This window comes from Pan troglodytes, chromosome 11 (genome assembly GCF_028858775.2).
Source record: "Pan troglodytes isolate AG18354 chromosome 11, NHGRI_mPanTro3-v2.0_pri, whole genome shotgun sequence".
NCBI lineage: Eukaryota > Metazoa > Chordata > Mammalia > Primates > Hominidae > Pan > Pan troglodytes.
In genome coordinates, this window is record NC_072409.2 from 89,623,646 (window position 1) to 89,646,183 (window position 22,538).

The window sequence follows — 22,538 nt, forward strand, 5'->3', positions numbered from 1 at the left end:
AAGGGTAGATGACCTAAATAAATCAGTACTGTAGATTTTCTTTACCAAAACAAGCTGGGGTCAGAGTTAATAAGAATTTTATAAGAAACTGTTAGGTTGTGGAGTTCAGAAGGTGATAGGCGAAATAGATTATCAGTTAATCTGTGAGTAGAACTTCTCTACAAAATTAAAACTCAGAAAACATATTTTTCTAACCAAATGAACAAAGTGAAAAATGAACTTCAATAATAAAATATATTCATAAATTGGAGTTTGCATTTGGGTACATATATACATATAACTCCTGAGCACATATGAGAATAAATGATTATACACATAAGGAATTTTATAAATACTGAGCACCAACTATATGCCTGACACATGCTAGGCTGAATACATTCGAAGATGACTAAGCCATGATTTCTGTATGTAGTATTTTGGGATTACCCTTAGAATATAAAATAGAGCTAGTTTTGAGAATAAAATTGTAAAAGAAAATTAAAAAGTAATTGTTTGAAGTGTGGAGGCAAAAACCAGTTTCATTCATTTATTTATTCAGTAATCATGTATTGAGTGCCTACTATATGCCAGACACTGTTTTAAGCACTAAGGATATTGTGGGAAATAAAACAGATGGGATTCCTAATCTCATGGGATTAACACAGTGGGGAAGACAGGTAATAAATCCATGCCTTGAAAAATTTCAGAAAATTGTAAGAGCTGTTAAGAACATAAAATAGATGACGTGACAGAGAGCATCTTGGGCAGCTACTTTGGACACCATACTCAGAGAAGGCTTTTAGAGGAAGTATCAGTGAGCTAAACTAGCCATGTGAAGATACAGAAGCACAGAGTTTTAGGCTGAGAGGATGGTAAATTCAATGTACTAATTTGGAAATTACCTGGATGTTCCAAGACCATAAAGAAGACCATTGTGGCTGAGATGCAGTGAGCAGGAGGAAGAGAAGTATCAGGGGAGGATGAAGACATGTACAAGACAAGATCACCAAGGCCAGAAAAGGGAATTTGAATTTAATTTTAAGTGCCTGTGCAAAATCACTGGAGAAATTTAATCAGGGAAAGGAAATGCTCTAATATATGCTCTCATAAGATCAGTCTGGCTTCTATATGGAAATGGACTTGAGGCGTTGGTACAGGGTGGGAGCAATTACCATAGACATTAAGTCAGAGAGGAATAAAAAGCCCATGTCTAGACCAGGAAGATACGTAGTTCACTACCTCCCTCTTAAATAGAGCTCTGGAGAAGAGATAAAAACTCAGATGTGTATTTGTTAAGAAAGTTTTATTCAGTATTGTCATGTTAAAAACAATAGGCAATACATTATAGAAATGAAAAAAAAAGTGACCTATATCTGCCCTCAAGGAATTTACAGGACAGCAGAAAATAAATACCATTTGAATGTCATTCTATTACAGATGGAGAAATCTAAAGATGAAGAGAATTTTCCCTCACATGGGCAACCAAAGGAATTGTTTTGTGGTTGCTTAAAAGATAGAAGAGGGCTGGGCGATGTGGCTCACACCTGTAATCCCAGCACTTTGGGAGGCCAATGCGGGTGGATTGCTAGGTCAGGAGTTCGAGACCAGCCTGACCAACATTGTGAAACCCCGTCTCTACTAAAGGTACAAAAATTAGCTGGGTGTGGTGGCATGTGCCTGTAATCCCAACTACTCAGAAAGCTGAAGCAGGAGAATTGCTTGAACCTGGGAGGCAAAGGTTGCAGTGAGCTGAGATCTCACCACTGTACTCCAGCCTGGGTGACAGAGTGAGACTCTGTCTCAAAACAAACAAACAAGAAAAACACCACACAACACCAAAAAAAAAAAAAAAAAGATAGAAGAAAGAGTTTGTAGGAAGGACAGTAACAAAACTCCCTGCTCTTGGAGTGGAGCATGGCTCTTTGGAAGGCCTTGAATGACTCAATATGCACTGGCTGGAGGATTGGGTAAGGAAGGTGAGGAGTCCCAGACTCCTGATGAAGGACCTTGACTAGAGACTGGATTCTCATGATAAATTAGTACATGATCAAATCATTAGGAATTGCCAACTTGGAAAACACACTCTGCCCCATAGCTGAATAAAGAAGAGCTTATCTGTAATGAAGATCTTTTGAGGGGAAGTTTACCATGGTCCGCTTAGCTGATGCCTGCTCTCTTTTAAATCTGTGGCCATGTGGTGAAATGTGAGGGCTAAATTGTGGCAGGTACTGTAATTGATTGGCTAGGTACTCATGTCATATGTTTTCACACTCTTGAAAATTTTAGTAAAATTTATTCATGAGGTATATTCAGCAATTTTATCATCCGTAGTATGTACTTTTTAGAGAAAGAAAAACAGATGAAATATTGTTAGAAAACAGTCATATTTTCTAGGTATTTGAAGGTGACTATGTAGTGTGGCATAGAAATGTGCAAACCTTTTACACATTTTTAAAGCACTCACAGGTAATTGTAATCCTCGAAATAAAAGAGAAGAAAAGAGAAAATCATCCTCATTCTGGAGCTGACAAGTTCCAGAAATTTTGTTTTCTAGTAAATTAGTGGTTGACAGAAAAAGATTCTGGGCTGCTCTTGTTCTATTTCCAAAATATGTTATAGTTGTCTATAAAAGCTATTAAAAATTGTGGACAGTATATCACAGAGTTCCCTGAAATGTGGTAAATTACATTTATGATTTTCACTATTGTATGCCATTTTGGCAATACACAAAGCTTTTAAGGGTATTTGATAAATATAATGGTATTTCTCCGATATTCTCTACTAAAGTTTAATTTATGAGTTTTTGCATGTGTCAGGAATTTTGTTTGATTCTCTACTTAAAACTGGTTATACTATTTTTCTTTAATCTCTTTCTAGAAAAGGCAGGATTGCATTAAACTCTATGGGGAAAGCACACACAAGACTGTGTTTTAAGGGTTAAAGCTTCTTTGGTAGTGTTCTTTTCAGCACTGTTCTAAGGAAACAGCATCTAGAATCTAAACGTTTACATACTTTTTAAGGCAGAAATCTTAATTGCTGATATTCTACACTTCTGAAATGATAAATTTCTTTCAGTTAGGCTCACAGCATAAAGTAGTTTTCTAGCTAGTTCTAACCTGCCAGCCCCAAGCACCATCTAATTTCAAAGCATAGTAATCTAAATTTCAGTTTGCCTAACATCTTTGAGGCTTCCTGTGTTTGCATCAGGAATTCAAAGACACATTATTTTAGAGAAGTTGCACTGTCAATATTTTCAGCATGATTTTTCTTTATTGTAGCAAGACCATGGTTCTAGATGGCAGTTGTAAAAAAACCTGTGTTTTTTTCTCTGTGTGTATGTTTAAAACACAGCATATATCATCGCCATTCAGTAAATTTTGGAGAATGAGGAAGGTATTTCAAGCTGAGAAAGAAGCTACCAAGGCATTCCAGGAAATAGAAACAGCATGTAAAATGGCACAGAGTAATAAAAGGACTGAGCAAGTTGCATGAAGTCTAGTATCACAACCATGATGTTCAACATTGTGGATTCCTCCTGCCAGGGTCCGTGCCATATTCATTTGTGTTGCTCTGAAAATCTGAAACAACATTTGTTACATTACAGGTGCTCAAAAAATGAGTCTCATTTATAAAAGAAGGAATTAATGTGTTTTATGAACGTAAACATACATATGTACAAAGTACAAGGGTAACTTGTATCTGATATTGTTTGTTAGAGCTAAGAGTTACTCCCATTAGAAATATGGCCTATCAAGAGGAGCTACAAAATATATTTTTCTGGTCTAAATATATTAATTTACATAAGAAATATTTATGACCTGTTGTCTGTGTGCTAGGGTCTGTGATAAATATGGTTCTTATTTCACTGAAGTTTCATTTAAATAGTAGATAGGCAACTAACAAATGATAGTAGTTACGAAAGAAATAAAGAAATTTTAGAGAGAAAAACCAAGCCAGATGCTATTGACTGGTGGCCTTGACATTTAAATTGAGTCTTAAAGGATGATAAAAAGCTGACTGTTTGAAGAGATAAAGGAAGAGCATTTAAGGGTGGGTGTGTGTTATGTGGGTTAGTTAGATTTTGTAGTTAATAGGAAATGGAAAGGGGCATATTGATATTTTGTCATTTCCTTTTCTCATTTGATTTGCAACTTCTAGTATTTTAAAATTCAAGATGCAGGACTAAATCCTTAAGTCTTTCTGAAAACTCTCTTTACAAATAATGCACAGATGCTCTCTAGGATTAGAGAGAACAGTGAATGAAAGATTATATAGTACTTCCAAGTACAAGTCAGATAGCACCTGGGGAACAGGTAGGGTTCAGACTAAGCTGGATTTGGTCTAACTTGGAGGGTTGCACTTACTTCTGGGTTCTTTATGATGCAGGGCAGGAATCTGTTTATTAGATTGTATGGTAAGACTGGCAATAGGCACGGTTCTGCCTCCTAAACAGTGTGAGAAGCTTGCCCCAAACTGATTTCCCAAATGATCAGTCAGTTTACATTTCCCCAAATGCTCTTTTATTGAAGTTTTTCTCTTCTCTTTGCAGTGTGGCTCCTCCTGAGACATTTAAATTCTCGCCTCTCTTCCATTCAGGCTCTAATGCTATGTAGTCATCTTTTCCTGACTTCACTCCCTTAGTTTTCACATTCCTTGTATCTCCAGAGAACAGTTCTCCAGTGGGCTTTAACAGCTCAAGATGCTATTATAGAAGGAATATGCTTCCACATCCCAGGGAAACCCAAGGGAAAATGTGCTCACCCTAGGCATCTACGTGGGAGGATATAACCATACTGCTACTCTGTTTTACCTTCATAATAAAGTTGCTTAAAACAGTCATGACCGTATAGAACAAAAGTCTCAAGAGGCCCAGCTTGACTTCATAGATGTGGAAATGCAAAAGAGAAAAAATAAATTGCTAGTAGGGTCTCTTAAAACCAAATTCTCAGTACTCAAAATTATAGCAAGAGTAATGGGAACCTACTAAAGTCACTGAGGTTTTGTCCACCTCATTTATTTTTTTCTGTTTTCTCCATAAATTATTTTCTCAATTACTAAATTTTGATATTTTAAAAACACAGCACACAGGGCAGTACTTTTTGTCCATTATCAACTATAGAGGGAAAGGCAACTCAGACACGAGGACAAAGAGAGGTCTGCGAGACCCACTCAAGTGTGCACTAAGAGGTAACAAGGCATTTCCCTTCCTGTCCAAATGCTCCTCCGTGCCTTGCTGCCTAATCAGTTACAGTGTTCAGCATTGGGAAAGGCAAAACTCTAATGCCAGCTCACAATGGCATCCCATCATACCCAATTTTTTGCCTATCCCCTGTGGAGATGATCACAGCAGGGGTCATAAGTGGTGCAGTCAGCTGCAGTGACTGGGTGATTGAAATAATAGCCAGTGGGTTAAATACAGATGAATACGCTTCTCTGGCATTTAAAGTATTATGGACTGGTGCCCAAATGGTAGGATTAGACGACTTCAGGGTATACAGCACCAAAATCAGTCTCTGAGACTCTGACATTTTCTTTATTATAAGAACAACTAAAATTATATCACAATGTGTTAAATTCTGGAAAATTCACACTAATGCTTTACAGGAGTTTCATTCTTTTGCATTGAGAAAAATCAGAAATTAGCATTGCTTTGGTTGTATTTTCAAAACTTGATAATATCATCCAAAATGTGGAGACATTGTCCCCACTCAGGAGGCCTAGATAAGATAGTGGGCTTTGGAACAGTGATTGAGGGATGTATTGAATTGCAATCAAAATGGATTGTTTATCAAGTCTTCATTTTTATTTCTGCAAGGTCTTGATAGCTGGTATAATGTAATAATATTTTTCTGTAATGTAGTTAAGGGAATTATTTCACAAAAGTTATTAAGTTCCTTGCTCTGTGATCTTTAGCTTCCTTTAAAAATAAAAAAGAAATGTAATCTCAAACAAATTAACTATAAAATCTTGTATCATAATGTTATTTTCTTTTTTCATAATAGGATAATATATTGTGATGTTTATTATGCTTACAAGATTGCTCGGTGGTAGGTTATGTGAATAATTTAGTTGCACCTTTAATTCTCACGATTAAGAAATTTAGATTTTAATATTTATATATATATAGAAAATATCTTCCAATGAAAAGATGATGATTGGTGGTGATGACATTTTGCTGGAAGTGTAAAAAATGTGAGTATAATTATTAAAATTGCTTTTTCAAGTTGAGGTATGTTAGTATTGTTATCTTTTTATTTTTAAATAAAGGAGGCAATCACACTTTTCTTTATATCAGTGGTTCCTGGCTGACTCCACATTAGAGAGCTTTAAAAATTCCTATGCTTGGCTAGGCATAGTGGCTCATGCCTGTAATCCCAGCACTTTGGGAGGCAGAGGCTGGTGGATTGCTTGAGGTCAGGAGTTCAAGAGCAGCCTGCCCAAAATGGTGAAACCCCATCTCTACTAAAAACACAAAATTAGCTGGGCATGATGGCCGGTGCCTGTAATCCCAGCTACTTGGGAAGCTGAGGCAGGAGAACTGCTTGAACCCGGGAGTTGGAGGTTGGGGTGCATCACTGCACTCCAGCCTGGGTTGCAGAGTGGCAGGGGGTGGGGGGGGACATGCTTTGGGCATATCTGAGAATAATTAATTCAGAATTTTCAGGGGCAAGAGTTTATATAAACTCCACAGACTATATTTTTAATGAGTAGTCATAATTGCAAACCATTTATTCAGATCTGTAGTCCTCAGTTCTGTCTGCACCCCGAAATCGCCTAACTTCATAGTAGTACCTGGTCTTTATTTTCAGATACTCTGGTTCACCTGGCCCATGGTGGGTCCCATGCAGGGGTAGTTTTATGAAAATTTGGAATGTTTTCAGCCAGTATTATTTCAAACATTTCTGTCACTTTCAGTCTGTCTTCTTCTAGGGTTTTTGTTTGTTTGTTTGTTTGTTTGTTTTTGACGGAGTTTTGCTCTGTTGCCCAGATTGGAGTGCAGTGGTACGATCTCGGCTCACTGCAACCTTTACCTCCTAGGTTCAAGTGATTCTCCTGCCTCAGCCTCCTGAGTAGCTGGAATGACAGGCACCCACCATCATGCCTGACTAATTTTTGCATTTTTAGTAGAGATTGGGTTTCATCATGTTGGTCAGGGTGGTCTCGAACTCCTGACCTCAAGTGTTCCACCCACCTCGGCCTCCCAAAGTGCTGGGATTACAGGCATGAGCCACTGTGCCCAGCCTCCTTCTAAAATTTTAATAACACATGTTGGTATACTTGATGATGTCACCCATATCTCTAAGACTATGTTCATTTTTCTTCAGTGTTTTTGATCTGCTTCCCAGAATGGATAATGTCTGTTGACTTATCTTCAAGTTCTCTGATTTTTTTTTCTGCCAGCTTAAGTCTGCAGTTAAGCCCTATTAGTTACTTTAAAATTTCAGCTGTTGTACTTTCAACTCCAGAATTTTTATTTGGTTCTTAAAAAAAATCATCTCTTTGTTGATATTTGGTGAGACATTGACATCATTCTTTCCTTTGGTTTTTTACACATGATTTTCTTGAGTTCTTTGAACTTATTTGTAATAGCTGGTTTGAAGTATTTTTTGTTAAGTCCAACATCTCAACCCTCTCAGAGTCAGTTTTTGTTGATTGCTTTTTTTTTCTATCCATAAATGACATTTCCTTCTTTATTTGCTTATGTTGTAATTTTCATTGAAAACTGGATATTTTAGATGATATGTTGTGGCAGCTATAAATTCTGATCCCTTTCCAAGGGATGGTAGTAGTGATTGCTTATTGCTGCTCCTGGTGTTTTTTGTTTGTTTATTAGCTTAATGACTTGATTGAACAAATTATGTAGAGTAGATCTCCTGTGGAGTGTGCAGTCACTAATATTCCTGCTCATTCTTTGTATTCTTGTTTTTATTTTTAAGGCTGGCTTCTTAGGTGTTGCATCTTTGGCTAGCAAATCCTAAATGTTAGCCAATTATTGGTCAGAGGTTGTGCTCAGACAGCTTGAGCCTATAGGGCTCCCAACTGTTGCTGAAGAAATATCTGTGTAGATTGAGGCATATGTTCAAAATGGCAATAGTTTACACATTTTTACCAGCTTTAACTTTCTGCTTGTGTAGGACCTCCAATTCAGGAAAAGACGCACGGATAACGGGCCGATTCTGGTCTCTCCTTAACATCCACACAGATTCCTTTTTCTCCCCTCTCTTCAATAGGAATATCTGGGAGTTTATCAAAGCCCACTATGTCTATCTCATTGCCTAGATCTCTTTGTTAATTTTTTGGGCTGGTTTGCCCCAACCAATATTTCAGCTTCAGGCAGCTCTGATCTTGGCCTTTTTTGCTTGATTGCTGAGCTAGAGATCACTGTTATTTTCAGCAAAGCTCCTAGGCATGGGCTTTTGTTTTTGTTTTTGTTTTTTGTTTTCTTTTGCAAGTGTTCAAATAAGATCAGTCCAATACACAGCTTGGGAAGCACTGCTAGACTAGTATAATGAGTACCTATGAAAACATCTTTCAGGAAGTCCTAGCCAGAGCAATCAGTCAAGAGAAAGAAATAAAAGGTATTCATATAAGAAAGGAAGAAGTCAAATTCTCTCTTGTCCTGATGATATGATGCTGTACATAGAGAACCCTAAAGACCCCCCAAAAAGGCTCCTGGAACTAATAATCAAATTTTGTTTCAGGTTACAAAATCAACATACAAAAATCAGCAGCATTTCTGTAAACTAATAATGTTCAAGCTGAGAGCCAAATAAAAAATGCAGTACCACTTACTATAGACACACACACACAAATAAAATGAAACCAAAAACCTAGGAATACATCTAACCAAGGAAGTGAAAGTTCTCTGCAAGGAGAACTGGAAAACACTGCTGAAAGAAATCATAGATGACACAAACAAATGGAAAAACCACTCTGTGCTCATGGATAGGAAGAACCAATATTGTTAAAATGACCATACTGCTAGAAGCATTTTACAGATTCAATGCTATTCCTATCAATCTTCCAATATCATTTTTCACATAAATAGAAAAAAAGTTGTAAATTCATATGCAATCATAAAAGAGCCCAAATAACCAAACAAATCCTAAGTAAAAATAACAAAGCCAGAGGCATCACATTTTCCCAACTTCAAACTATACTAAAAAGCTACAGTAAACAAACAGGATGGTAGTAGTACAAAAACAGATGTATAGATCAATGGTACAGAATAGAGAACCCAAAAACAGAGCTGCATGCCTACAACCATCTGATCTTTCACAAAGTTGACAAAGATGAGCAATGCTGAAAGGACTCTCTATTGCATAAATGGTGCTGGGATAACTGGCTAGCTATATGCAGAAGAATGAAACTGGATCTCTACCTTTTACCATTTATAAGAATTAACTCAAGATGGATTAAAGATTAAATGTAAAACTTCAAACTATAAGAATCCTAGAGGGAAATCTCAAAAAGACCATTCTTGACCTAAACCTTGGCAAAGAATTTATGACTAAGTCCTCAAAAGCAATTGCAGTCATAACAAAAATTGACACATGGGACCTAATTAAACTAAAGAGCTTCTGCACAGCAAAAGAAGCTATCAACAGAGTAAACAGACAACCCACAAAGTGGGAGAATATATTTGGAAACTGTACAATGACAAAGGTCTGATATCCAGAATCTATAAGGAACTTAATAAGGAAAAAACAACCAGCCCCATTTAAAAAGTGGGCAAATAACCCCATTAAGAAAGTGGGCGAAGGATATGAACGGAATTTTTTTTCAAAAGAAGACATACAAGTGGCCAACAAACATAAAAAGATTTAAAAAAATCACTAATTATCAGGGAAATGCAAATCAAAACCACAATGTGATGCCATCTCACACCAGTCGGAATGGCTATTATGAAAAAGACAAAACATAACAGTTACTAGTGAGGCTTTGGAGAAGAGGAAACACTTAATACTTTTGATGGGAATATAAATTAGTTCAGCCACTATGAAGAGCATTATGGAGATTTCTCAGAGAGCTGGAAACAAAACTACCATTCAATCCTGTAATTCCATTACTGGTTATATACTAAAAGAAAAATCAATTATTCTACCAAAACACACATATACTTTTTACATTCATTGCACTGGAATTCACAATAGTAAAGACATGAAATCAACCTAGGTGCCCACAGACGGTGGATTGGATAAAGAAAAAGTGGTATACGTACCCCATGAAATACTACACAGCCATAAAAAAGAATGAAGTCAAGTCCTTTGCAGCAACATAAATGCAGCTAGAGGCCATCATTCTAAGCTGATTAATGCAAGAACAGAAAGCCAGACAATGCACGTTCTCACTTACAAGAGGGAGCTAAACATTGGGTACATACGGACCTAGGGATGGGAACAATAGACACTGGGGACTACTAGAGAGTGGAGGAAGGAAGGGTGGCAAGGATAGAAAAACTACCTATTGGGTATTATGCCCACTATCTGGGTGATGGGAAAATTTATATTCCAAACCTCAGTATTACATACTGAGTATTACATACTGCATGTAAAAAACCTGCACACATACCCTCTGAATCTAAAATAAAAGTTGAAATTATTAAAAAATTATTCATAAAAGCAATAAGAAAACTGATAAAAGTTATCTAAATCAACTATTTCAGTATACTGAAAAGTAAAAGGTTTAAAACAGTCTGAGCAAGAGTTATTCAATAAAAATTGCTGAATTTCAGCAAGAACAGTGAGCTTTGTGGTGTTCTAACTTCCCCTATTGCTATTCTCTTTTACTAGCTCCATTATACCCTTAAAAGCTAATATTCTCCCAAACATGGTATCTGTGAAAACCAGGAACCTAATAGTCATTAACAGCAACAGAATGGTTTGGTAGCTTTCCAGAAAGCCCCATTACCAAATAATTGTTTTTTTTTTTAACTTTTATTTTAAGTTCAGGGGTACAAGTACAGGTTTGTTGCACAGGTAAACTTGTATCGTGGAGATTTGTTGTACAGAATTGTTATTGTATTATTTGTTTGGTAACTTATAGTAAACTTCCACTCATAAGGCTTATCTCCATCTGCCCTAACCCAGAACTCAATCAATGTGAACAGCTTTTTCTCTTGAGCATTTGTTGAAAACAAAAGATGGTGATGATTTAATTGTAGCCGCCTGACAGAGGGCTATCAGCTGGAGTGAATTATCTGCCAAAAAGAAAGAAATTTAAATAGAAAATCTGGGAATAAAATGTTCACAGGGGACTTTGAAAATCGCTGATACATTCCTGGGGATCTAGACAACAACATACAGATTTAGAAATGTGTGCCTGTTCAGGGTTGGTTGCATGCTGAGGGAAAACTTGAGACAGCTCTAAACTCTCATGTCTAGCTCACCTTGAGGCTCTGTATAAGTAAGAAGTGAAAGCTAAGGCAGAATTGTCAACTGCTAGATCACTGATGATGCATGTCAACGTATACAGTGTCCTTTGGTGAAGAGGTGAATATTTGGTGAATATTTATTGGTTTAGGCATTTAAAATGCTTTGTTCAAACATTAGCTGACCACTAAACTAACTAGACACTTAAAGTGATCAACAGTGTAAAGAATTCAGACTTTACACAATAAATTTTAGAAGGTATGAAAGAAGAACTATCACCAACTGGCAGCACAACAGCAAACTCAGTTATTATCAGAGTTGCCATGTTATATTATTTATAATTTCCAGTTTTTAAAAACAACATAAAATATTAAGAGATATGCAAAGACACAGGAAACTAAGGCCCATACAGAAGGGAAAAAAGCCTGTAACAGAAACTGTCTGGGAGGAGGTCCAGGTGTTAAACTGACTAGATGAAGACTTTGAATTAGCAATTCTAAATATGTTTAAAAAGAACTAAAGGAAACCATGCCTAAAGAAGTAAAACAAAAGAGATACTGATATCTCATCAAATAGAGAATATTAATAAAGAGATACAAATTATTTCAAAAAGAGCCAAATAGAAATTTTGGAGTTGAAAATTATAATAGGTGAAGTAAAAAATTCACTAGAGGGCATTAACAGCAGATTTAAGCTGGTAGAAAAAAAAAATCAGGAAACTTAAAGATAGGTCAGTGATATCAACCAGTCTGAGGAATAGGGAAAAAAGTGTATAGAGTAAAATGAACCAAATGCAGAGATATATGGGACACCATCACATATGCCAGCCTGCACATAATGAGAGTCTCAGAAGAAAGGAGTGAGAGAGAAATGGGAAGAAAGAATATTTAAATAAACAATGGCCAAAGGATTCACACATTTGAGACAAACATGAATCTACACATTGAAAAACCTCAACAAAATTGAAAAACGATAAATTCAAAGAGATCCACACCTAGTTACGTCCTAATTATACCACTGAAAGACAAAGACAGAATGTGGGAAACATCAAGAAGAAGCATCAAGAGAGAAACATACAAGTGATCCTCAATATGATAGCTGATTCCTGGCCTTCTTATGACAGGAAGTAGTGAAATAATAAATTCAATCTGCTGAAACAAAAAGATTATTAGGAATTCTATATCAATTAAAATTAACCTTGAAACCTGAAGAAAAAAAATGCATTTTCAGATAAACAAAAACTTAGAAAACTCATCACTGGGAGAGAACTGATGTGTGAGAAATAAAGGACACTCGAAAATAACTTGAATGCAAAGAAATAAAGAATATGAATAAAGGTAACTGCACTGGCAAATATAAAAGACTGAATGAATTTTTTTTGGTAACTTTTCTTTTATCTTAACTGTTATCTAATTTAAAAGACAACCATATAAAACAATAATTATATCACTGTGTTGATGTACTTAGAAAGCATAAGGATGTAATTTGTATGACAGTAATAGCACATGGGAGGGAGAACAAGTAGAGGCAGATAAGAGCAAAGTTTTTGTATACTATTGAAATTAAGTTGTATGAACTGAAGTAGATTGTTACAAATTAATTGCAGTCCTCAGGCCAACCATTAACAATGAATTTAACTTAAAAAATTTCAGTAACAAAACAAGAGAATCAAGGTAATACACTAGAAAATATACCTATTTAACACAAAAGAAGGTAGTAAGAGAGAAACAGAGGAACAGAAAACGTAAGGCATAGAGAAAACAAATAACAGATGGCAGGTATAAATTCTACCTTATCAGTAATCTCATGAAATGTAAATTATTTAGACACTACAGTCAAAAGCTAGAGGTTGCTGAATAGATTAACAAGGAAAGATCCAACTATCTACAAGCAACATGTTTTCGATTGAAATATTCAATATATTTGTTCAAAGACACAGATTTCAAGTAAAAGTATAGAAAAATACATGCCATGCAAACTGTAGCCAAATAGAGCTAGAGAATTTATATAAATGTCAGAAAAATAGACTATATATGATACTAATTATAAAAAATTTAACTGGAGACACATAAGGACATTTTATAATTGTAAATGAGTCCGTCAATCAGGAAAACATAATAATTATAAACACATATGTACTTGCCAACAAAACCCCCAAAGTACGTGAAATAATAACTGATGGAATTGAAGGCAGAAATAGACAGTTCAACAATAATAACTGGATACTTCAGTAACTTACTTTCCACAAGGCAAATGATCAACAAGAAAACAAAGGACTTGAACCACACTAAAGCTAAAGAGGCTTAACTGATATCTATACTCCTCTCGAGAACAGCAGAATACCCATTCTTCTCAGGTGCCCATGAACAAATTAAGTCAGCCCTCTTCTGCTGACAACCAAGCTGCTGATCCTCACAGCTACTCTACTAGTGGCTGAGTGAGGTGAACGGAAAAAATAAACTTTTTTAAAAACATGACATACCCCACTATTCTTACAGAGGTTAAGTAGTATTTTGAATAAACACTTTTCAACTTGTTGAATACCTTTTGTTAATTTCTAGAGTCCTGAAATAACTGTGACAGTTTTGTATAGTTGTATCATAGTTATTGGGGAGTAAGATATGTCAAGCTCCTCATTCCATCATTTTGAAAGTGCTTCGATGATCAGCAGTCAGTTTTAAAAAGCATCCTTGATGAATCAAATGTGAACCAGGGGGGAGAATCGATGTTCTAAATATCTCCTTTGAATACTCATAGCTCTGTATCTGCATTTCCCTCATGGCATCTATCCCCTCTGCCCTGAAACTTGGTTATATGTACGTAACTCCTGCATATTACAAGTTTATTGAGAGCAGACACTTGTGTCTTCTTCTATGTATTTCTTATAATCTTATACATTTTAAGTGCTCAATACATCATATGTTGAAGTAATGGATGGAGAAGGAAGTGATTCTAGTAGGGTGGGTGTCAATACAGACAAGTGGAAAAGGAAATGGGACTAAGGTGGGGAGCAACCAAAAGAGAGATAGAGAATGGGAAGTGAAAGACAAGCAAAAGTAAGGAGGAAAACATTATATTCCAGGGAGAAGAAGGGAACTATTACAGTTTATAACCACAGACTGTGGCTGAGCTTATCTGATGAACTTATATGAACCCAGTTGTCTTGTTCTGTTGCCTTTCAGAGACTTTAGGCTAGGTAGACCCTAAAGATTCAAAATTAGATCACAAGTCATTAGTTCAGTGATATGGTTCCCAATGGCCCTAGCAATTCATTCACTTACTTACTCATCAATTAATCCATTTATTCAAAGTGACTTAAAATCCTAGACATTGGGGGTTCATTGGTGAGTAAGAATTAAACAATCCCTCCCCTTTCAAAGCTTATTCTTTATTGGCAGAGACAGACCTTAAGCAAATAACTACAGATTTAATTACTTACACTTATGAATATTTCTCTTTAAAAATTTAAGGATTTTGAGTATCAAAGAAGCAAGGGTCAGGAAAAAGTAGTTGCATCAGAGTACAATTGTAAATAAAGAGCAGAGGTACTTCCTTATAACTGTGACAAAGTTGGAAATATAAATTATTTTCTCCATTTTTTCTTTTTTTTATTATACTTTAAGTTCTGGGATTCATGTGCAGAACGTGCAGGTTTGTTACATAGGTATACATGTGTCATGGTGGTTTACTGCACCCATCAACTCGTCATCTACATTAGATATTTCTCCTAATGCTATCCCTCCCCTTCCCCCCCTCCCCCCAACAGGCCCTGGTGTGTGATGTTCCCCTCCCTGTGTCCATATGTTCTTATTGTTTAACTCCCATTTATGAGTGAGAACATGCGGCGTTTGGTTTTCTGTTCCTGTGTTAGTTTGCTGAGAATGATGGTTTCCAGCAAAGGACATGTACTCATCCTTTTTTATGGCTGCGTAGTATTCCGTGGTGTATATGTGCCACATTTTCTTTATCCAGTCTATCGTTGATGGGCATTTGGGTTGGTTCCAGGTCTTTGCTATTGTGAATGGTGCTGCAATAAACATACGTGTGCATGTGTCTTTATAGTAGAATGATTTATGGTCCTTTGGGTATATACCCAGTAATGGGATGGCTGGGTCAAATGGTATTTCTAGTTCTAGATCGTTGAGGAATCACCACAGTCTTCTGCAATAGTTGAACTACTTTACACTCCCACCAACAGTGTAAAAGCATTCCTATTTCTCCACATCTTCTCCAGCATCTGTTGTTTTCTGACTTTTTAATCATCATCGTTCTAACTGGCGTGAGATGGTATCTCATTGTGGTCTTGATTTGCATTTCTCTAATGACCAGTGATGATGAGCTTTTTTTCATAAGTTTGTTGTCTGCATAAATGTCTTCTTTTGAGAACTGTCTATTCATTTCCTTCACCCACTTTTTGATGGGGTTGTTTTTCTTTTCTTGTAAATTGGTTTAAGTTTCTTATGGATTCTGGATATTAGCCCTTTGTAGATGGATAGATTGCGAAAATTTCCTCCCATTCTGTAGGTTGCCTATTCACTCTGATGATAGTTTCTTTTGCTGTGCAGAAGCTCTTTAGTTTAATTAGATCCCATTTGTCAATGTTGGCATTTGTTGACATTGCTTTTAGTGTTTTAGTCATGAAGTCTTTGCCCATGCCTATGTCCTGAATGGTACTGCCTAGGTGTTCTTCTGGGGTTTTTATAGTTTTAGGTCTTATGTTTAAGTCTTTAATCCATCTTGAGTTAATTTATGTATAAGGTGTAAGGAAGTGATCCAGTTTCAGTTTTCTTCATATGACTAGCCAGTTTTCGCCACACCATTTATTGAATAGGGAAACCTTTCCACATTGCTTATTTTTGTCAGATTTGTCAAAGATCAGATGGTTATAGATGTGTGGTGTTATTTCTGAGGCCTCTGTTGTGCTCCATTGGTGTATATGTCTGTTTTGGTACCAGTACCATGATGTTTTGGTTATTGTAGCCTTGTAGTATAGTTTGAATTCAGGTAGTGTGATGCCTTCTGCTTTGTTCTTTTTCCTTAGGATTGTCTTGGCTATATGGACTCTTTTTTGGTTCCATATGAAGTTTAAAGTAGTTTTTTTCTAATTCTGTGAAGAAAGTCAATGATAGCTTAGTGGGAATAGCGTTGAATCTGTAAATTACTTTGGGCAGTATGGCCATTTTCATTATATTGATTCTTCCTATCCATGAGCATGAAATATTTTTCCATTTGTTTGTGTCCTCTCTTATTTCCTTGAGCAGTGGTTTGCAGTTCTCCTTGAAGAGCTCCTTCACATCCCATGTCAGTTATATTCCTAGGTATTTTATTCTCTTTGTAGCAATTGTGAATGAGAGTTCACTCATGATTTGGCTCTCTGTTTGTCTGTTATTGGTGTATAGGAATGCTTGTGATTTTTCCACATTGATTTTGTATCCTGAGACTTTGTTGAATTTGCTTATCAGCTTAAGGAGATTTTGGGCTGAGACAGTGGGGTTTTCTAAATATACAACCATGTTATCTGCAAACAGAGACAATTTGACTTCCTCTTTTCCTATGTGAATACCCTTTATTTCTTTCTCTTTTCTGATTGCCCTGACCAGGAGTTCCAACACTATGTTGAATGGGAGTGGTGAGAGAGTGCATCCTTCTCTTATGCTGGTTTTCAAAGGGAATGCTTCCGGCTTTTGCCCATTCAGTATGATATTGGCTGTGGGTTTGTCATAAATAGCTCTTATTATTTTGAGATACATTCCATCAATACCTAGTTTATTGAGAGTTTTTAGCATGAAGGGGTGTGGAATTTTGTAGAAGACCTTTTCTGCATCTATTGAGATAATCATGTGGTTTTTGTCATTGGTTCTGTTTATGTGATGGATTATGTTTATTGATTTGTGTATGTTGAACCAGTCTTGCATCCCAGGGATGAAGATGACTTGATCGTGGTGGATAAGGTTTTGATGTGCTGCTGGATTTGGTTTGCCAGAATTTTATTGAGGATTTTCTCATTGATGTTCATCAGGGATATTGGCCTGAAATTTTCTTTTTGTGTTGTGTCTCTGCCAGGTTTTGGTATCAGGAAGATGCTTGCTTCATAAAATGAGTTAGGGAGGATTCCCTCTTTTTCTATTGATTGGAATAGTTTCGGAAGGAATGGTACCAGCTCCTCTTTGTACCTCTGGTAGAATTTGGTTGTGAATCCATCTGGTCCTGGGCTTTTTTTGGTTGGTAGGCTATTAATTACTGCCTCAATTTCAGAACTTGTTATTGGTCTATTCAGAGATTCAACCTCTTCCTGGTTTAGGCTTGGGAGGGTGTATGTGTCCAGGAATTTATCCATTTCTTCTAGATTTTCTAGTTGATTTGCATAGAGTTTATAGTATTCTCTGATGGTAGTTTGTGTATCTGTGGGATCAGTGGTGATCTCCCCTTTATCATTTTTTATTGTGTCTATTTGGTTCTTCTCTCTTTTCTTCTTTATTAGTCTGGATAGTGTTCTATTTTGTTAATCTTTTAGAAAAAAACGGCTCCTGGATTCATTAATTTTTGAAGGGTTTTTTGTGTCTCTATCTCCTTCAGTTCTTTTCTGATCTTCGTTATTTTTTGTCTTCTGCTGGCTTTTGAATTTGTTTGCTTTTGCTTCTCTAGTTCTTTTAATTGTAATGTTAGGGTGTCAATTTTAGATCTTTCCTGCTTTCTCTTGTGGGCATTTAGTGCGATAAATTTCCCTTTAAGCACTGCTTTAGCCATGTCTCAGAGATTCTGGTATGTTGTGTCTTTGTTCTCATTGGTTTTCAAATAACTTATTTATTTCTGCCTTAATTTCATTATTTACCCAGTAGTCATTCAGGAGCAGGTTGTTCAGTTTCCATGTAGTTGTACAGTTTTGAGTGAATTTCTTAATCCTGAGTTCTAATTTGATTGCACTGTGGTCTGAGAGACTGTTTGTTATGATTTCTGTGTTCTTTTGCATTTGCTGAGGAGTGTTTTACTTGCAATTATGTCATCGATTTTAGAATAAGTGCTATGTGGTGCTAAGAAGAATGTACATTCTTTTGATTTGGGGTGGAGAGTTCTGTAGATGTCTATCAGGTCTGCTTGGTTCAGAGCTGGGTTCAAGTCCTGAATGTTCTTGTTAATTTTCTGTCTCATCGATCTAATATTGACAGTGGGGTGTTAACATCTGCCACTATTATTGTATGGGAGTCTAAGTCTCTTTGTAGGTCTCTAAGAACTTGCTTTATGAATCTGTGTGCTCCTGTATTGGATGCATATATATTTAGGATAGTTAGCTCTTGCATTAATCCCTTTACCATTATGTAATGCCCTTCTTTGTCTTTTTTCACCTTTGTTGGTTTAAAGTCTGTTTTATCTGAGAGTAGGATTGGAACCCTTGCTTGTTTTTGCTTTTCATTTGCTTGGTAAATATTCCTCCATCCCTTTATTTTGAGCCTATATGTGTCTTTGCATGTGAGATGGGTCTCCTGATTACAGCACACCAATGGGTCATGACTCTTTATCCAGTTTGCCAGTCTGTGTCTTTTAATTGGGGCATTTCAGCCATTTACATTTAAGGCTAATATTTTTACATGTGAATTTGATTCTGTCATGATGCTAGCTTGTTATTTTGCACATTGGTTGATGCAGTTTCTTCATAGTATTGATGGTCTTTACATTTTGGTGTTTTTGCAGTGTCTGTTACCAGTTTCTTCCTTTCCATATTTAGTGCCTCCTTCAGGAGCTGTTCTAAGGCAGGTCCAGTCTTGACAAAATCCCTCAGCATTTGCTTATGTGTAAAAGATTTTATTTACCCTTCGCTTATGAAGCTTAGTTTGGCTGGATATGAAATTCTGGGTTGAAAATTCTTTCCTTTAAGAATGTTGAATATTGGCCCATTTCCCCTTCTGGCTTCTAGGGTTTCTGCAGAAAGATCCGCTGTTAGTTTGATGGGCTTCCCTTTGTGGGTAACCTGACCTTTCTCTCTGGCTGCCCTTAACGTTTTTTTCCTTTATTTCAACCTTGCTAAATCTTACAATTATGTGTCTTGTGGTTGCTCTCCTTGAGGAGTATCTTTGTGGTGTTATCTGTATTTCCTAACTTTGAATATTGGGCTGCCTTGCTAGGTTGGGGAAGCTCTCCTGGCTAATATCCTGAAGAGTGTTTTCTAACTTGGTACCATTCTCTCTGTCACTTTCAGGTATACCAATCAAACGTAGGTTTGGTCTTTTCACACAGTCCCATATTTCTTGGAGGCTTCGTTTGTTCCTTTTTAATCTTCTTTCTCTAATCTTCTCTTCAAGGTTTATTTAATTAAGTTGATCTTCAATCTCTGATATCCTTTCTTCTGCTTGATCAATTTGGCTATCGATACTTGTGTATGCTTCAGAAAGTTCTCATGCTGTGTTTTTTGGCTCCATCAGGTCGTTTATGATCTTCTCTAAACTGGTTATTCTGGTTAGCAGTTCCTGTAACCTTTTATCAAGGTTCTTAGCTTCCTTGCATTAGGTTAGAACATGCTCCTTTAGCTCGGAAGAGTTTGTTATTACCCACCTTCTGAAGCCTACTTCGGTCAAACTCATTCTCCATCCAGTTTTATTCTCTTGTTGGCGAGGAATTGTGATTTTTTGGAAGAGAAGAGGCATTCTGGTTTTTGGAATTTTCAGTCTTTGTTTGCTGTTGTTTCCTCATCTTCGTGGATTTATATACCATTGGTCTTTGATGTTGGTGACCTTGGGATGGGGTTTTTGCATGGGCATCCTTTTTGTTGATGTTGATGCTATTGCTTTCTGTTTATTAGTTTTCCTTCTAACAGACCCCTCTTCTGCAGGTCTGCTGGAGTTGGCTGGAGGTCCACTCCAGACCCTGTTTGCCTGGTTATCACCAGTGGAGGCTGCAGAACAGCAAATATTGCTGCCAGCTCCTTCCTCTGGAAGCTTCATCCCAGAGGTGCACCGGCCAGGTGCTGGCCAGAGCTCACCTGTGGGTGAGCTCACTTACAAGGTGTCTGTCAACCCCTGCTGGGAGGTGTCTCCCAGTCAGGAGGCACAGGGGTCAGGCACCCACTTGAGGAGGCAGTCTGTCCTTCAGCAGAGCTCGAGTGCTGTGCTGGGAGATCTGCTGCTCTCTTCAGAGCTGGCAAGCAGGAACGTTTAAGTCTTCTGAAGCTGCACCCACAGCCAGCCCTTCCCCTACGTGCTCTCTCCCAGGGAGATGGAAGTTTTATCTACAAGCCCCTGGCTGGGGCTGCTGCCTTTTTTTCAGAGATGTCTTGCCCAGCGAGGAGGAATCTAGGGAGTCAGTCTGGCTACAGTGGCTTTGCCATGCTGTGGTGGGGTCCACACATTTTGAACTTCCTGGTGGGTTTGTTTACACTGTCAGGGGAAAACCACCTACTCAAGCCTCAGTAATGGTGGACACCCCTCCCCCCACCAAGCTCAAGCATCCCTGGTGGACACTTCAAACTGCTGTGCTGGCAGTGAGAATTTCAAGCCAGTGGATCTTACCTTGCTGGGTTCCGTGGGGGTGGGAGCTGAGCAAGACCACTTGGCTCCCTGGTTTTAGCCCCCTTTTCAGGGGAGTGAATTGTTCTGTCTCACTGGCATTTCAGGCACCACTGGGGTGTGAAAAAGAAAACCCTGAAGCTAGCTCAGTGTCTGCCCAAATGGCTGCCCAGTTTTGTGCTTGAAACCCAGGGCCCTGATAGTGTAGGCACATGAGGGAAGCTCCTGGTCTGTGGGTTGGGAAGACCATGGGAAAAGCATAGTATCTGGGCCAGAGAGCACCGACTCTCATGACATGGTCCCTAAGGGCTTCCCTTGGCTAGGGGAGGTAGCTCTCTGGCCCCTTGTGCTTCCTGGGTGAGGCGACTCCCCACCCTTCTTTTGCTTGCCCTCCATGGACTGCACCCACTGTCTAACCTGTCCCAGTGAGATAAACCGGGTACCTCAGTTGGAAATGCGGAAATCACCCACCTTCTGCATTGGTCTTCCTGGGAGCTGCAGACTGGAGCTGTTTCTATTCAGCCATCTTACCAGCCCCTCTGGAAATACAAATTATGATATATTTAGTTTTTATTTTAAAAAAGCATAGAATTTCTTTGATTTGTGTTCTGAAATAGTGAAACTCTTTTTTTTCCCACATAGTATTTAACATGAGATGAGAGCATGTTTTAGGTAACAGAATCGCTAAAAAAATAGATACATGTCTAACATATAACTATTTCTTACATAAACTTCAAAAAAATTGAAACTATGATAAGCTGTCATTTTGTAAAAAGAAACATATAACCAATAAAACCTGTAAACAATAAAATTTGGGTTGCCACTTTAAGATTATATGACTTTTCAAATATAAGAAGTCTTTAGAAAGAATATTTGATATTACAATTGGACTGTCCATCTCTATGCCAAGAATTTAACAGACTTATATATGGCAGTCAGTTAACATAAGAGTCATTAGAAGCTCAAGTTTTTAGTGTATTTTTATCTTATATCTATGGTTCTTTATGTTATTTTGGTCATAGAACATTATAAAAGTTAATGAGAACTATGGAACCATTTCTCAGAAAAATATGGAATTTATAACACCTTATGTATGCCATTACTTTTAATGGCAAAAATCACAATTACTTCTGCACCAACCAAATAATTTCCTGAACTTGATGGAGTTCTAAAGTTCATCAGTGGCTCCTTAGGGCTTAAGAAACCCTTTTGTTCAATGGTAAAGTTCATAATATGTATTGGTTTCTATGCCTTCAAAGGCCTGGCATTAAACAGAATAGATGCTCAAGAAATATTTAATTTTCTTCAAGATAGGCATCTGAATATTTACATTTAAAAATGATCTTTAAATAAATATAGTTAAAATGGTCATATTTCCCACAGAAATACACAGATTCAATGATATTCTTATCAAACTACCATCAGTTTTAACAGAAATTAAAAAAAAACTATTTTAAAGTTCATATGAAACTTAAAAAATGTCTGAATAGCCAAAGCAATCCTAAGCAAAAAGAAGAAAGCCAGAGACATCACATTATCTGACTTCAGACTATACTATACGACTGACTATAGCAAATGAAACAGCATGGTACTGGTAGAAAAACAGACACATAGACCAATGGAACAGAATAGAGAACTTAGAAATAAAGCTGCACAACTACAGCCATGTCATCTTCTACAAAGTCAACAA